Source organism: Leucopleurus acutus (assembly GCF_964270905.1).
Source record: "Leucopleurus acutus genome assembly, chromosome: X".
Classification (NCBI taxonomy): Eukaryota; Metazoa; Chordata; class Mammalia; order Artiodactyla; family Delphinidae; genus Leucopleurus; species Leucopleurus acutus.
In genome coordinates this window covers 127,258,169-127,276,343 of record NC_139148.1, presented here as the reverse complement: position 1 = coordinate 127,276,343, position 18,175 = coordinate 127,258,169, and positions in this window count along the sequence as shown.

The window sequence follows — 18,175 nt, the reverse complement described above, 5'->3', positions numbered from 1 at the left end:
TCTTTTGCTTTCAGTATTCAGGATACGGAGCTGGCAATCGGGGGAGTTGTATGTGATAAAGCTCGATCTATACTGCCCCTCCGGAATGTTTATTTCTTCCCATCACCCAGACAGCCTAAGCAATCTATAGTATAATTGTATTCTGCCGTGGAGCTAACAGCAATACAATAACGCAGACCTTCCAAATGCTTAATGTAGTCATTAGCTGTGCAGTATAGTAGAAATTCGTGGATGTGGTAGAGGGTTGGGGAGAAGCTATTTTTTAAATGGAGATAAATAGCAGAACATCTGCATCCCTCTGCCAGGGGACCCTATTTTCCTTTCTTCTCTAGGAGTTTGGAATTAACTCCAGAGAGAGCAGTTGAAAAATTAGTGTTGGACTGAACCAAAATACTCCAGGAAGGGGTGTCAGGGATGGGACGAAACGCCCTCCTCCAAGGGCACAATGGCTGCTTCCTGCAGCCAACAGCGGCACCAGGCACCACCACAGGTTGGGGAGGCCCAGGAAGGATGCCAAACCCTTCTGCTGCTTGTCCTGCTGTTTTAAAGTACAAGCGCCTCCTAGCAAATAGGAGACTCCAACTGTAGGAAGAAAAAAGTTGGAGAGAGAAAAAATTAGTCCAAATACAAAAAAGAACATTGAGAAGCCTTTTCTTAGGGATTTGATTGTGTTCTTATAGAGCAGTGCTGTCCTATACAGTAGTCACTAGTCACATGTGGCTATTTAAGTTTGAATTAATGAAACGAAATGAAATGAAAATTTCACTTCTTCAGTCTTGCCACATTTCAAGTACTCAATGGCCACATGGCGGCTAGCGGCTGCCATCTTGGAGAGTAGATATAGAACATTTTCATCATTACAGAAAGCTCTTTGGAACAGCGCTATTTAATCTAGGATAATAAGAAAAGATATTTTGTCTGGTTCCACCTATTTATTCTATAAAAAGGGCAACATTATCTGCTGAGGAAATATGATTTTATGAGGTTAAATTTGGCACAAGAGGCACTGTGGATATGTGTATAGCTCCTGGCACTTGTCCAGATTGGAGTCCTCACCCTCAGGCTCTCATCCTAGAGTTCTCAAACCTGGCTGCACCTTAGAATCACCTGGAGAGATTTCAAAACTCCCAATGCTCAGGCTGCAAAGCTGACGAATTAAATCAGAATTTCTGGGGAGTTGGATCAGGCGTCAGGTATTTTTTTTTTTTTTATGTAAACTTTACTTTAGAATAATTTTAGTTTCACAGAAAAATTGCAAAGATAATACAGGGTTCCCATATACCCCACACCCAGTCTCCCATATTATTAACATCTTACATTAGTATGGTACATTTGTCACAGTTAATAAGCCAATACCAATATATGATTATTACTAAGATCCAGACTTAATTTAGATTTCCTTAGTTTTTACCTAAGTTCCCTTTTCTGTTCCAGGATTCCATCCAGGACAGATATATCTGGGTAAATATCTAGAAGCACAATTAGTGGACTGGATGGTAAGACTATGTTCAGCTTTGTAAGAAACTGTCTGTAAGAAATTGTCTTCCAGAGTTGTATCATTTTGCATTCCCTCCAGCAATGAATGAGAACTCTTGTTATGTGACATCTTTGCCAACAATCGGTATCGTCAGTTTTTGGATTTTGGCCATTCATACATTTTAAGTTATCCAGATGTACAGTTTACCTACATTTTAAATGGGTACATTTTATTTCATAGTTGGATGGTATTCAGCTGTGTAATCACAACCACAATCAAGATATAGAATACTTCCATTGCCCTAAAAGATTTTCCTGTGCCTCTTTCCGGTCCATCCCCACACTCTACTCCCAGTGAGCTGCCTCCCATCACTATAGATTAGATATATTTTTCCTAGAGTTTCATAAAAATGGAAACACAGTACATGTACTCTTTTTGTGGTTGGCTTCTTTTGCTAACACTAATATTTTGGTGATTCATAAATGTTGTGTGGATCAATAGTCCTTTTTTAATCGTGTAATAGTATTCTATTGTATAAATACACCACAATTATTTACCCATTCATATGTTTTGGAATATTTGAGCTGTTTTCAATTTTTGAGTATTGTGAATAAATACGTCGTGAACATTTTATATTTAATTCACTTGGCTAAATACTTAGCAGTGGGATTGCTAGGTCATAAGTTAGGTGTTTCTTAACATTTTAAGAAACTGTCAGTTTTTCAAATTGGATGTATCATCTTACATTCTCATCAGCAGTGAGTGGGCGTTTTAGTCACTTCATATCCTTGCCAACACTTGGTATTAAAAATCTTTTTAGTATTAGTTATTAGAGATGCTTCAGGTGGTTTTAAATTGCATTTTTTTGATGATTTGTGGTGTGGAATATCTATTCGTGTGCTTGTTGACCATTTGTATAGCATCTTTTATGACTAGTCTGTCCAAATCTTTTGTTGATTTTCTAATTGGGTGGTTTGTTTTCTTATCATTGTCCTGTAAGATTTGTTTGTACATTCTGTATACGGTTCTTTTTGTCAGATATATGTATTATAAATATTTTCTCCTTTCCCTTAACTTGATTTTTCATTTTGCTAATTTTTCTTTTGAGGACCAGATACTTTTTAATTTGTGAAGTCCAATTTATCAATTTTTCTTTTATACATCATGCTATTTTCATCCAACTTAACAAAATTTTGCCTACCCCAAAGCCACAACTATTTTCTCTTGTGATGCCTTATCAAAGTTTCATATTTTTAGCTTTTATTCTATAATCCTTTCATGAATTAATTTTGCATGTGGTGTGATGTAAGGGTCAAGGTTTGTTTTTTTCCATATGGGCACCCAGTTATTCCAGCATTATTTGTTGAAGATTTTTTTTTTCCTATTGAATTACCTTGGCACCTGTTGAAAATCAATTGGTCATATATACATGGCTCTATTTCTGGACTATTCTTTTCCATTGATCTATGCATATATCCTTATGCCAATACCACATTGTCTTGCTTACTGTGGCATTGCAATTAAATAGGGTAAGCCTTCTAAACTTTTTATTTTTAAATGTTCCTATGGATATTCTAAGTCCTTCCATTTCTATATAACTTTTAGAATCAGTGTGACAATTATTATTAGACTATCCTGTTAGGGTTTGATTGTGATTAGGTTGAATCTAATGATCGGTTTGGGGAGAACTAACATCTTAACAATATTGAGCCTTCGTCCCACGAACTTGACAAATCTCTTTGTTTACTTGTATCTTTAATTCTTCTCAAAAGTGTTTTGGGGTTTTCAATCCCTCATATTTTCTGGGTTTTTTAAATCCCGTAATAAATTGTATTGTTTTTTTAATTTCAATTTCTAATTGTTTTCTACTAGTATTTAGAATTACAACTGGTTATTACATAGTAACCTTGTACCCTTCGACCTTGCGAAAATCACTTACTAATTCTAGTTAACATCTTATAAGTTTCTTAGGATATTCTGTGTACATGATCATGTTGTTTGTGGCGGAAAGGAATTTGTTTATATATATATATATATATATATTTTCCCATATATTTCACTGCCTTATTGCAATAGCTAGGAGCTCCTGTACAGTGTTGAACAGAAGTGATGGCAGTAGACATCCTTGCTTGTTCCTGATTTTAAGGGAAAAGCAGTCAGCCTTTCACCATTAAGTATGATATTGATTTTAGTGGGTTTTTTTAACATGTTTTTTTTTAGATTGAGGAAGTTCCCTTCCATTCCTAGTTTTGTTGACAGGTTCAATTATGAATGGATGTTGAACCTTTTAAGGGCTTTCTCTCCTTCTGTTGAGATGGTCTCATGGTTTTCCTTCTTTAGTCTGTTAAAATGGTAAATTACATTAACTAATTGCTGAATGTTAAATATACTTTGTATTCCTGGGATAAACTCCATTTGGTCATGATCTTTTTTTTCATGCTGTTGGGTTTGATTTGATAATGTTGTCTTAGAAATGTATAGCTATGTTCAGGAAGGATATCTACCTGGAGTTTTCTTTTCATTTAATGTCTTTACCTGGTTTGAGTTTACCAGTAATACTGGCTTCATAGAATTAGTTGGGGAGTTAGTTAGAATAGGAGATCCTCCTATTCAATTTTCTGGAAGTGTTTGAATATAAATTTTTAAAACATATTTGCTAAAGTTTACCTCTGAAGATATCTGGGCCTGGAGTTTACTTTGTGGGAAGTTGTAAACAGCTCTTCAATTTCTTTAATATGTTCAGCACTTTTCAGGTTACATATATTTTCTTTATGAGCCTTGGTAATCTGTGTCTTTCAAGAAATTTGTCCATTTCATCCAAATTGACATACATATTGGCACAAAGTTATTCATACCATTTTTATTTTTAATTTTTTTAAAAATGGGGAATAACGTAGCTGAAATTTCAATACTTCCTTTTCCAAGAGTCAGTTTCATCATCTGTAGAATTAGTAATTGTACTTGTCTATCCTCTGAGCTTAGTGCAGAGTAAGCACTGAGTAGGAGTTATCAGTACTACTCCCACTTCAACAGCAAAGGATTGCTATGAAGATTAACTAAGTCAATAGATATGAAAGAAGTTTCTAAATGGCAAACTGTTATACAAATCTTTTTTTTACATCTTTATTGGAGTATAATTGCTTTACAATGGTGTGTTAGTTTCTGCTTTATAACAAAGTGAATCAGTTATACATATACATATGTTCCCACATCTCTTCTCTCTTGCGTCTCCCTCCCTCCCACCTTCCCTATCCCACCCCTCTAGGTGGTCACAAAGCACCGAGCAGATCTCCCTGTGCTATGTGGCTGCTTCCCACTAGCTATCTACCTTACGTTTGGTAGTGTATATATGTCCATGCCACTCTCTCGCTTTGTCACAGCTTACCCTTCCCCCTCCCCATATCCTCAATTCCATTCTCTATCAGGTCTGTGTCTTTATTCCTGTCTTACCCCTAGGTTCTTCATGACATTTTTTTCCTTAAATTCCTTATATATGTGTTAGCATATGGTATTTGTCTTTCTCTTTCTGACGTTCAGTCTGTATGACAGACTCGAAGTCCATCCACCTCATTACAAATAGCTCAATTTTGTTTCTTTTAATGGCTGAGTAATATTCCATTGAATATATGTGCCACATCTTCTTTATCCATTCATCCAATAATGGACACTTAGGTTGTTTCCATCTCCGGGCTATTGTAAATAGAGCTGCAATGAACATTGTGGTACATGACACTTTTTGAATTATGGTTTTCTCAGGGTGTATGCCCAGTAGTGGGATTGCTGGGTCATATGGTAGTTCTATTTGTAGTTTTTTAAGGAACCTCCATACTGTTCTCCATAGTGGCTGTACCAATTCACATTCCCACCAGCAGTGCAAGAGGGTTCCCTTTTCTCCACACCCTCTCCAGCATTTATTGTTTCTAGATTTTTTGATGATGTCCATTCTGAACTGGTGTGAGATGATATCTCATTGTAGTTTTGATTTGCATTTCTCTAATGATTAGTGATGTTGAGCATTCTTTCATGTGTTTGTTGGCAGTCTGTATATCTTCTCTGGAGAAATGTCTATTTAGGTCTTCTGCCCATTTTTGGATTGGGTTGTTTGTTTTTTTGTTATTGAGCTACATGAGCTGCTTCTAAATTTTGGAGATTGATCCTTTGTCAGTTGCTTTATTTGCAAATATTTTCTCCCATTCTGAGGGTTGCCTTTTGGTCTTGTTTATGGTTTCCTTTGCTGTGCAAAAGCTTTGACGTTTCATTAGGTCCCATTTGTTTATTTTTGTTTTTATTTCCATTTCTCTAGGAGGTGGGTCAAAAAGAATCTTGCTGTGATTTATGTCACAGAGTGTTCTGCCTATGTTTTCCTCTAAGAGTTTGATAGTGTCTGGCCTTACATTTAGGTCTTTAATCCATTTTGAGCTTATTTTTGTGTATGGTGTTAGGGAGTGATCTAATCTCATACTTTTACATGTACCTGTCCAGTTTTCCCAGCACCACTTATTGAAGAGGCTGTCCTTTCTACACTGCACATTTCTGCCTCCTTTATCAAAGATAAGGTGACCATATGTGCGTGGGTTTATCTCTGGACTTTCTACACTGTTCCATTTATCTATATTTCTGTTTTTGTGCCAGTACCATACTGCCTTGATTACTGTAGCTTTGTAGTATAGTCAGAAGTCAGGGAGCCTGATTCCTCCAGCTTTGTTTTTCGTTCTCAAGATTGCTTTGGCTGTTCAGGGTCTTTTGTGTTTCCATAAAAATTGTGAAATTTTTTGTTCTAGTTCTGTGAAAAATGCCAGTGGTAGTTTGATAGGGATTGCATGCAATCTCTAGATTGCTTTGGGTAGTAGACTCATTTTCACAATGTTGATTCTTCCAATCCAAGAACATGGTATATCTCTCCATCTATTTCTATCATCTTTAATTTCTTTCATCAGTGTCTTATAATTTTCTGCATACAGGTCTTTTGTCTCCTTAGGTAGGTTTATTCCTAGATATTTTATTCTTTTTGTTGCAGTGGTAAATGGGAGTGTTTTCTTGATTTCACTTTCAGATTTTTCATCAGTAGTGTATAGGAATGCCAGAGATTTCTGTGCATTAATTTTGTATCCTGCTACTTTACCAAATTCATTGATTAGCTCTAGTAGTTTTCTGGTAGCATCTTTAGGATTCTCTATGTATAGTATCATGTCATCTGCAAACAGTGACAGCTTTACTTCTGCTTTTCCGATTTGGATTCCTTTTATTTCCTTTTCTTCTCTGATTGCTGTGGCTAAAACTTCCAAAACTATGTTGAGTAAGCGTGGTGACAGTGGGCAACCTTGTCTTGTTCCTGATTTTAGTGGAAATGCTTTCAGTTTTTCACCATTGAGGACGATGTTGGCTGTGGACTTGTCGTATATGGACTTTATTATGTTGAGCAAATTTCCCTCTGTGCCTACTTTCTGCAGGGTTTTTATCACAAATGGGTGTTGAATTTTGTCGAAAGCTTTCTCTGCATCTATTGAGATGATTATATAGTTTTTCTCCTTCAATTTGTTAATATGGTGTATCACATTGATAGATTTGCGTATATTGAAGAATCCTTGCATTCCTGGAATAAACCCCACTTGATCATGTTGTATGATCCTTTTAATGTGCTGTTGGGTTCTGTTTGCTAGTATTTTGTTGAGGATTTTTGCATCTATGTTCATCAGTGATATTGGCCTGTAGTTTTCTTTCTTTGTGACATCCTTGTCTGGTTTTTGCATCAGGGTGATGGTGGCCTTGTGGAATGAGTTTGGGAGTGTTCCTCCCTCTGCTATATTTTCGAAGAGTCTGAGAAGGATAGGTGTTAGCTCTTCTCTAAATGTTTGATAGAATTTGCCTGGGAAGCTATCTGGTCCTGGGCTTTTGTTTGTTGGAAGATTTTTAATCACAGTCTCAATTCCAGTGCTTGTGATTGGTCTGTTCATATTTTCTATTTCTTCCTGATTCAGTCTTGGCAGGTTGTGCATTTCTAAGAATTTGTCCATTTCATCCAGGTTGACCATTTTATTGGCATAGAGTTGCTTGTAGTAATCTCTCAGGAGCTTTTGTATTTCTGCAGTGTCAGTTGTTACTTCTCCTTTCTCATTTCTAATTCTATTGATTTGAGTCTTCTCCCTTTTTTTCTTGATGAGTCTGGCTAACGGTTTATCAATTTTGTTTATCTTCTCAAAGAACCAGCTTTTAGTTTTATTGATCTTTGCTATAGTTTCCTTCATTTCTTTTTCATTTATTTCTGATCTGATTTTTATGATTTCTTTCCTTCTGCTAACTCTGGGTTTTATTTGTTCTTCTTTCTCTAATTGCTTTAGGTGCAAGGTTAGGTTGTTTATTCGAGATGTTTCCTGTTTCTTAAGGTAGGATTATATTGCTATAAACTTCCCTCTTAGAACTGCTTTTGCTGCATCCCATAGGTTTTGTGTCGTCGTGTCTCCATTGTCATTTATTTCTAGGTATTTTTTGATTTCCTCTTTGATTTCTTCTGTGATCACTTCGTTATTAAGTAGTGTATTGTTTAGCCTCCATGTGTTTGTATTTTTACAGTTCTTTTCCTGTAATTGATATCTAGTCTCATAGCATTGTGGTCGGAAAAGATACTTGATACAATTTCAATTTTCTTAAATTTACCAAGCCTTGATTTGTGACCCAATATATGATCTATCCTGGAGAATATTCCATAAGCAATTGAGAAAAATGTGTATTCTGTTGCTTTTGGATGGAATGTCCTATAAATCAATATATATATATATCAATTAAGTCCATCTTGTTTAATGTATCATTTAAAGCTTGTGTTTCCTTATTTATTTTCATTTTGGATGATCTGTCCATGGGTGAAAGTGGGGTGTTAAAGTCCCCTACTATGAATGTGTTACTGTCGATTTCCCCTTTTATGGGTGTTACTATTTGCCTTATGTATTGAGGTGCTCTGATGTTGGGTGTGTAAATATTTACAATTGTTATATCTTCTTCTTGGATCGATCCCTTGATCATTATGTAGTGTCCTTCTTTGTCTCTTCTAATAGTTTTTATTTTAAAGTCTATTTTGTCTGATATGATAATTGCTACTCCAGCTTTCTTTTGGTTTCCATTTGCATGGAATATCTTTTTCCATCCCCTTACTTTCAGTCTGTATGTGCCTCTAGGTCTGAAGTGGGTCTCTTGTAGACAGCATATATATGGGTCTTGTTTTTGTATCCATTCAGCCAATCTGTATCTTTTGGTGGGAGCATTTAATCCATTTACATTTAAGGTAATTTTCAATATGTATGTTCCTATTCCCATTTTCTTAATTGTTTTGGGTTCGTTATTGTAGGTCTTTTCCTTCTCTTGTGTTTCTTGCCTAGAGAAGTTCCTTTAGCAGTTGTTGTAAAGCTGGTTTGGTGGTGCTGAACTCTCATCTTTTGCTTGTCTGTAAAGGTTTTAATTTCTCCATCAAATCTGAATGAGATCCTTGCTGGGTAGAGTAATCTTGGTTGCAGGTTTTTCTCCTTCTTCACTTTAAATATGTCCTGCCAGTCCCTTCTGGCTTGCAGGGTTTCTGCTGAGAGATCAGCTGTTAACCTTATGGGGATTCCCTTGTGTGTTATTTGTTGTTTTTCTCTTGCTGCTTTTAATATGCTTTCTTTGTATTTAATTTTTGACAGTTTGATTAATATGTGTCTTGGTGTATTTCCACTTGGATTTATCCTGTATGGGACTCTCTGTGCTTCCTGGACTTCATTAACTATTTCCTTTCCCATATTAGGGAAGTTTTTAACTATAATCTCTTCTAATATTTTCTCAGTCCCTTTCTTTTTGTCTTCTTGTTCTGGAACCCCTATAATTCGAATGTTGGTGCATTTGGTGTTGTCCCAGAGGTCTCTGAGACTGCCCTCAGTTCTTTTCATTCTTTTTTCTTTCTTCTGCTCTGCAGTAGTTATTTCCACTATTTTATCTTCCAGGTCAGTTATCCGTTCTTCTGCCTCAGTTATTCTGCTATTGATCCCTTCTAGAGTATTTTTAATTTCATTTATTGTGTTGTTCATTGTTGCTTGTTTCATCTTTAGTTCTTCTACGTCCTTGTTAAATGTTTCTTGCATTTTGTCTATTCTATTTCCAAGATTTTGGATCATCGTTACTATCATTATTCTGAATTCTTTTTCAGGTAGACTGGCTATTTCCTCTTCATTTGTTAGGTCTGGTGCATTTTCATCTTGCTCCTTTATCTGCTGTGTGTTTTTCTGTCTTCTCATTTTGCTTATCTTACTGTGTTTGGGGTCTCCTTTTCGCAGGCTGCAGGTTCGTAGCTCCCTTTGTTTTTGATGTCTGTCTCCAGTGGCTAAGGTTGGTTCAGTGGGTTGTGTAGGCTTCCTGGTGGAGGGGACTAGTGCCTGTGTTGTGGTGGATGAGGCTGGATCTTGTCTTTCTGGTGGGCAGGTCCACGTCTGGTGGTGTGTTTTGGGGTGTCTGTGGACTTATTATGATTTTAGGCAGCCTCTCTGCTAATGGGTGGGGTTGTGTTCCTGTCTTGCTAGTTGTTTGGCACAGGGTGTCCAGCACTGTAGCTTGCTGGTTGTTGAGTGAAGCTGGGTGCTGGTGTTGAGATGGAGATCTCTGGGAGATTTTTGCCATTTGTTATTATGTGGAGCTGGGAGGTCTCTTGTGGACCAGTGTCCCGAAGTTGGCTCTCCCACCTCAGAGACACAGCACTGACTCCTGGCTGCAGCACCAAGAGCCTTTCATCCACACGGCTCAGAATAAAAGGGAGAAAAAGTAGAAGGAAAGAAAGAAAGAAAGAAAGAAGAAGGAAAGTAGGGAGGGAGGGAGGGGAGGAGGGAAGGAAGGAAGGAAGGAAGGAGGGAAGTAAGGAAAGAAAGAAAGAAGATTAAATAAAGTAAGATAAAATAAAATAAAGTTATTAAAAAATTATTATTAAGCAAAAAAATTTTTTTAAAAAGAAAAAAAGAAAAAACAAACCAAAAAAAAAAATGCACGGATAGAACCCTAGGACAAATGGTGGAAGCAAAGCTATACAGACAAAATCTCACACAGAAGCATACACATACACACTCACAAAAAGAGGAAAAGGGGAAAAAATCATGAATCTTGCTCTCAAAGTCCACCTCCTCAATTTGGGATGATTGGTTGTCTATTCATGTATTCCACAGATGCAGGTACATCAAGTTGATTGTGGAGCTTTAATCCGCTGCTCCTGAGGCTGCTGGGAGAGATTTCCCTTTCTCTTCCTTGTTTGCACAGCTCCCCGGGCTCAGCTTTGGATTTGGCCCCGCCTCTGCGTGTAGGTCGCCGGAGGGCGTCTGCTTTTCGCTCAGACAGTATGGGGTTAAAGGAGCCGCTGATTCGGGGGCTCTGGCTCACTCAGGCCAGGGGAGGGGGCGGAGGGAGGGGCACGGAGTGCGGGGCGGGCCTGCGGCGGCAGAGGTCGGCGTGACTTTGCACCAGCCTGAGGCCCGCCGTGCGTTCTCCCGGGGAAGTTGTCCCTGGATCCCGGGACCCTGGCAGTGGCGGGCTGCACAGGCTCCCCGGAAGGGGGGTGTGGACAGTGACCTGTGCTCGCCCACAGGCTTCTTGGTGGCGGCAGCAGCAGCCTTAGCGTCTCCCGCCCGTCTCTGGGGTCCGCGCTTTTAGCCGCGGCTCGCGCCCGTCTCTGGAGCTCCTTTAAGCAGCGCTCTTAAACCCCTCTCCTCGCGCACCAGGATACAAAGAGGGAAGAAAAAGTCTCTTGCCTCTTCGGCAGGTCCAGACTTTTCCTGGGACTCCCTCCCGGCTAGCTGTGGTGCACTAACCCCCTGCAGGCTGTGTTCACGCTGCCAACCCCAGTCCTCTCCCTGCGCTCCGACCGAAGCCCAAGCCTCAGCTCCCAGCCCCGCCTGCCCTGGCGGGCGAGCAGACAAGCCTCTCGGCCTGGTGAGTGCTGGTCGGCACCGACCCTCCCTACGGGAATCTCCCCGCTTTGCCCTCTGCACCCCTGTGGCTGCGCTCTCCTCCGCGGCTCCAAAGCTTCCACCCTCTGCCACCTGCAGTCTCCGCCCGTGAAGGGGCTTCCTAGTGTGTGGAAACCTTTCCTCCTTCACAGCTCCCTCCCACTGGTGCAGGTTCTGTCCCTATTCTTTTGTCTCTGTTTATTCTTTTTCCTTTTTCCCTACCCAGGTACGTGGGGGGTTTCTTGCCTTTAGGGAGGTTTGAGGTCTTCTGCCAGCGTTCAGTAGGTGTTCTGTAGGAGTTGTTCCCTGTGTAGATGTATTTCTGTTGTATCTGTGGGGAGGAAGGTGATATGCACGTCTTACTCTTCCACCATCTTCCCCTTCATTTCTAAATTGAAGTAAAATATACATAACATACAATTTATCATTTTAACCATTTACAATTATCCAGTTCAGTGGTATTAAGTACATTCACATGATTGTGCAACCATCCCTACCGTCCATCTCCAGAACTCTTTTCATCTTATACAGCTAAAACTCTGTTCCTGCTGAGTTAGTTTCCTTCTATTCCTAGTTTATTGTGTTTTTTTAATCATTAAAGGGCATTGAATTTTCTCAAATGTTTTCTGTATCAACTGAGATGATCATGTATTTTTTTTCCTTTATTTTGTTAATCTGGTGTATTACACTGAATGATTTTCATGTGTTGAAACATAATATCCTCTTGTGGTCTTTTAATAGCTGCAGAATCTTTAGTGATGTTACCTCTCTCATTTGTGATATTGATAATTTATGTCTTTTCACTTTTTTCCCTCATCATCATGGCTAGGTGTTTATCAATTTTATAGATTGACTCAGTGAACCGGATTTCTATTTTATTGATTTTCTCTATTGTTTTTGTTTTCTATTTCAATGATTCTGCTCTGATCTTTATTATTTCCATTCTTATGCTTAGTTTGCTCATTTGCTCTTTTTTTTTCTAGTTCTTTAATGTACAAGCTGAGGTCAATGATCTGAGACCTTTCTTCTTTTCTAACAGAGGTGTATAATGCTATAAATTTTCTTCTAAGTACTGCTTTAGCTGTCTCCCATAAATTTGGATATGTATATTTTCATTTTCATTTAGTTTAATACATTTTAAAATTTCCATTTTGATTTCTTCTTTGTCTCATAAGTTATATATATGTATTTTATTTAGAGTACAAATATTTGGGGATTTTTCAGATATCTTTCTCTTAACTGATTTCTACTTTAATTCTATAGCGGTCAGAGAACATACTTTATATAACTTGAGTCTTTTAATATTTAATTTGACTTGTGTTAAGGCCCACAGTATGGGCTTTCTTGGTAAATATTCCATGTGCATTTGAAAACAAAGTGTGATTTCTGCTGTATATGTCAATGAGGTCCAATGGACTGATTTTCTTGTTCAGGTCTTCTATAGCATTGCTGAATTTTAGGTACATACTTTCAGTTATTGAGAGAGGAGTATTGTAATCACCAATTATAATGGCGATTTTTCTAGTTAATTTTCAAGTTCTTTTAGTTTTTCTTTATATATTTAGAAGGTCAGTTCTTAGGTTCACAAATATTTAGATTGTTATGTTCTATTGATAAATTGACACCTTTAACATTATAAAATGATCTTCGTTATCTCTAATAATATTCTTTCTTCTGAAATCTACTTTGATATTAATATAGCAATGCCAGCTTTCTTTGGACTAGTGTCAGAATTAAATTTTAGCCTATTTTTTCTTTATATTTAGAGTGGCTTTGTTGTGGGCAGCATATAGTTAGGTTTTGCTTTTTTTTTAATCCAATTTGATTATGTCTGCCTTTTGTGTGTGTGGTGTTTAGCCTGTTTATTGTAATCTGATTCTCATTACTGTTGGGTTTAAATCTGTCATTTTCTATTTGTTTTCTATTTGTCCCATCTGTTCTTTGTTTCTCTTTTTCTGCCATCTTTTGGATGAATTGAGTGTTTTTTATGTTTCCATTTTATCTCCTTTGTTGGCTTATTAGCTATAACTCTGTTTTGTTATTCAGTGTTTCTTGTAAGGTTTATAATATACATTTTGTACTTATCACAATCTGTCTTCAAGTGACATTATACTGTTTCAAATAAAGTATGAGAATCATGTAGAAGTATACTTCAATTTCTTCCCTCCTCACCTTAGTGCTATAGTTTTCATTCATTATACTTCTACCTATATTGTAAATCTCCCAGTGCAATGTTGTTGCTTTTGTCTTTAAAATAGTCCATTATCTTTTTAAGCATCTTTACTGAGATTTATTCATATACCATATAATTCACCCATTTAAAGTATACAATTCAATGGTTTTTAATATGTTCAGAGGTATGTTCGACCATCACCACAGTCAAGTTTAGATTATTTTTATCATCTGAAGAAAAATCCCTGTATCTTTTAGCTATCACTCCCTACACCTTGTCCTCACTCTCCCCCCAGCATTAAGCAATCACTGATGTACTCTCTGTCTCTATGGATCCCTATTCTGGACTTTCATATGAATGGAATCACATAGTATGATTTACAATGAGAAATCTTCTGTTATCTTCACCTTTTTTCCTCTATACATAGTATATTATTCTTTTGTCCTCTGGCTACTTCTAAGATTTTCTTTTTATCACTGATTTCAAGCAATTTGGTATGTGTTAGTGTAGCTTTCTTCTGTTTCTTATCCTTGGGTTTGTTAAGCTTCATGAATCTGCTGGTTTATAGTTGTCATTAACTTTTGAAAGGTTTTGGCCATTATTTCTTTAAACATTTTTTGAATAGCCCCTCTCTCCTCTGTCTTTTGGGGACTTCAATTGTATATATATTTGGTTGCTTGAAGTTGTGCCACATTTCACTGATGCTCTGTTTATTTATTTATGCTTTTCGTTTGTTTTCACTCCGTGTTTCATTTTAGATGGTATATATTGTTATGTCTTCGTAATCTTTTCATCTGCAATGTGTAGTCTGTCATTAAGCCTATCGAGTATATTTTTCATCTTAGCCATTTTAGTTTTCATGTCTAGAAGTTAATTTGGATCATTTCACATGTACCATTCCTCTACTTAACATGTCCAACCTTTCCTATAGCTTCTTGAACATATGGAATATAGTTATAATAATTATTTTAATGTCCTTTTCTATTAATTTCACCATCTATTATTTCTCTGTCAACTTCAATAGATTTTCCCCCTCATTATGGGTTATGTTTTTCTTCTTCTTTGCCTGTCTCATAATTTTTTATTAGATGTTGGGGATTGTCAGTTTTACCTTATTGGATATTGAATAAATATTCTTGAGCTTTGTTCTGGGATGCAGTTATGTGGAAATAGTTTGATGCTTTCAGGTCTTGCATGAGCTAAATTTTGTTAGTTGGGGCAAGAATAGGGTTTAGTCTGGGGTTTATTTTTCACCACTACCGAGGCAACATTCTTTTTATTATTTTAACCTAGGATTTCTCAACCTCAGTTCTAATGATATTTGGGGACAGATAATTCCTTGTGGTGGAGGACTGTCCTGTGCATTGTAGAATGTTTAACAGTATCCCTGGCCCTTACAAACTATATGCCAGTAGCATGCCCCCTGTTGTGACAACAAAAATGTCTCCAGATATTGCCAAATGTCGCCTTAGGGACAAAAGTGCCTTCCATTTGGGAACCACAGCTCTAACTGATGCTCACTTAATTATGAGATTTCCCACACTGACTGTAGACAAGAGGTATTATTCCTGACTGTGTGTGATCTCTGAGCACTGCTCCCTGTAATCGTTTTTGGTGGTTATTTCCCTGGCCTTGGGTAGTTTTCTCACTTGCATGCACTAATCAGTACTTTTCTGAATATTTGAGGGAGACCCTGAAGACCTCTGGACTCCTCTTTATTTTCAGCTCTCACCTCTCTCGTACTCTATCATATGAACTCTAGTCACCCTCTTTTTGTCAGACTCCCATCTCTGTGTACCCAATTCAGGGGGCCTGCCTAGGTTCCCCCTCCCTTGCTGTACCCTGGAAACTTTCTCCAGCTGGTAATGTGAAGCAATATTAGGACTCACCTCACTTGTTTTTTATATTTCAGAGATAATTGTTTTGCATTGCCTCACGTCCAATGTCTTGAGTGACGTGGTTTGCATATTTTGTCTAGTTTGTTTTCAGTTGTTTCAAGTGGGAGGGTAAATCCCTTCCATACTTTGTCTTGACTGGAATTAAAAGTAATGTTCAGTAGCTTTTCTAAACTTCCAAATATTTGGGACTTGTCCAGATATTTTTGTTATTTATTTCTAGTTTAATTCCACTGTGACTGTAGAAATGTCTCTGTATAATTTCAATTATTTTAAATATATTGAGACATGTTTTATGGCCCAACATCGGTATATCTTTGTGCTGTTCGTGGATGGAATGTCTTATAAATGTCGTTTTCTTTCTTTCCTGAACTTGGCTTATTAGCTCCGCCTCTTTGACCCTTTTAGTAGTTGCCCTAGTATTTGCAATATGCATCTTTATCTTATCATGATCTAGTTTTAAATGATGTTATACCTCTTAGTAAACTGTGAGAACCTTACAAGAGTCTTTTTTAAAATTTATTTATTTATTTTTGGCTGCATTGGGTCTTCATTGCTGTGCGGGCTTTCTTTAGTTGCAACGGACAGGGGCTACTCTTCATTGCGGTGCGCTGGCTTCTCACTGCGGTGGCTTCTCTTGTTGCGGAGCACGGGCTCTAGGCATGCAGGCCTCAGCAGTTGTGGTGCGTGGCCTTCAGTAGTTGTGGCTCGTGGGCTCTAGAGCACAGGCTCAGCATGGGCTTAGTTGGTCCGCGGCATGTGGGATCCTCCCGGACCAGGGCTGGAACCCATGTCCCCGGCACTGGCAGGCAGACTCCCAACCACTGCACCGCCAGGGAAGCCCACAACAATAGTCTTCCATTTTCCTCCCCTACCCTTCATGATATCATTTTGATAGATTTTTGTTCTATGTATGTTATTAACACCAAAATGCATAGTATATTGTTGCTTTAAACAGTCAGTTTTTGAAGACATTAAAAATAATGTGAAGAAATTGTTTAAATATTTACTTACATATTTAACCTTTCCAGATCTCTTTACTTCTGTGTATATATCCATGTTTTCATCTGGTATCATTTTCCTCCTGTTTGATTCCTTTAACATTTCTTGCAGTGCAGGTCTGATGGCAATGAATCATGTCAGATTTTGTTTGTCTGGGAAATTATTTTGCTTTTGTTTCTGAAAGATATTTTCCCTGGGTATAAAATTCTAAGTAGACAGTTTCTTTCTTCAGCACTTTAAGGTTGTTCCATTGTCTTCTGGCTTGCATAGTTTCTGATGAGAAGTTTATTGTATTCTTATGTTTGTTCTTCTGTATGTAATATGTCTGTTTTCTCTGGCCACGAGGCATGTAGGATCTTAGCTCCCTAACCAGGGATTGAACCCACACCCCCTGCATTGGAAGGCGAAGTCTTAACCACGGACTAGCATGGCTTTTTAAAATGTTTATTCTGTTTGGAATATTGTCTCTCTCCCCTTATTGGAATGAAAGACCCACAAGAATGGGGATGTTGTCTGTTTTGTTTACTGCTATATCCCTAGCATGTAGAACTGTGTCTGGTATGTGGTAGGTACTGGTAAATATGTATTGGTTGAGTGAATGTATTCCAGTGGTGGTATATGCTTGGGTCAAGCTGCTGAGTGGTGCCAGACCCTCTGGAGTCCCTGGTTCCTGGCTGTTCCAAGCCTGGTTCTTTAGTTTTCCTATGAGTTTCTTTTGAGCTTCCCTATAGTCTTCCAATACATTTTCATTTTTGCTCAAGTTACGCAGAATTCTTTTTTTTTTTTTGCTTACAATCAAAGATCTCCAGCTGAAAACCTACCTATAAGAATGTCTCTCTTGGGAATTTCCTGGCGGTTTAGTGGTTAGGACTCCACACTTCCACTGCAGAGGGTGGGGAACTATGATCCCAAAAGCCACACGGACAAAGGACATATGATCTGAGATGTGATCCCTGTGAGTTGTTGAAGTTGGAATTGCTATGATTACTGACTCAATTCTGTCACTATTTGCTGAAGTATTGGCATTTCTAGGACACTTGAGAGTTTTATGGGGATAATATCCAGTTGGGCATTTAATGTCAAGGCAGTCCTGGAAAAGTCTCCTGACATACTTTCTCATGTACCTGGCTGTTGTCTGTTTCTGGGGTGATTGCCCATTTAATAAGGGTAGCTGTAATCTTGTCTTGAAAGCAGAGATCTATGACTTGAATTTTGGATGTGTAGTAGGCCACAAAATTTAACATCAGAAGACTTCAGTGTGAATCTATTCCTCTAGCTTATTGGCCGAAGCTTTGTCAAGTCCATTCTCCAAGTAGCTTTTGTGATATAGCACCAATAATAGGAAGGAGAACGCTTAGAACACTTCCCAAATTCCCAGGCCCTGTCTGTAACTGCCTCACGTGTTTTTCAGGACGCCATTTTTGGGAGTCACAAAGCGCTTCATTTTCAGGTCAATATGAGTTTAATGATCACCATGCATTTATTTTTTGTGCTTTTCTTGAATAGCTCTAAGGGGCCAAGTACAGGATACCTCATTTTATTGAGCTTCACAGACATTACGTTTTGTTACAAATTGATATTTGGCAACCCTGCATCGAGCAAGTCGGTCAGCACTATTTGTCCAGCTGCATTTGCTCACTTCACGTGTCCATGTCATATTTTGATCATTCTAGCAATG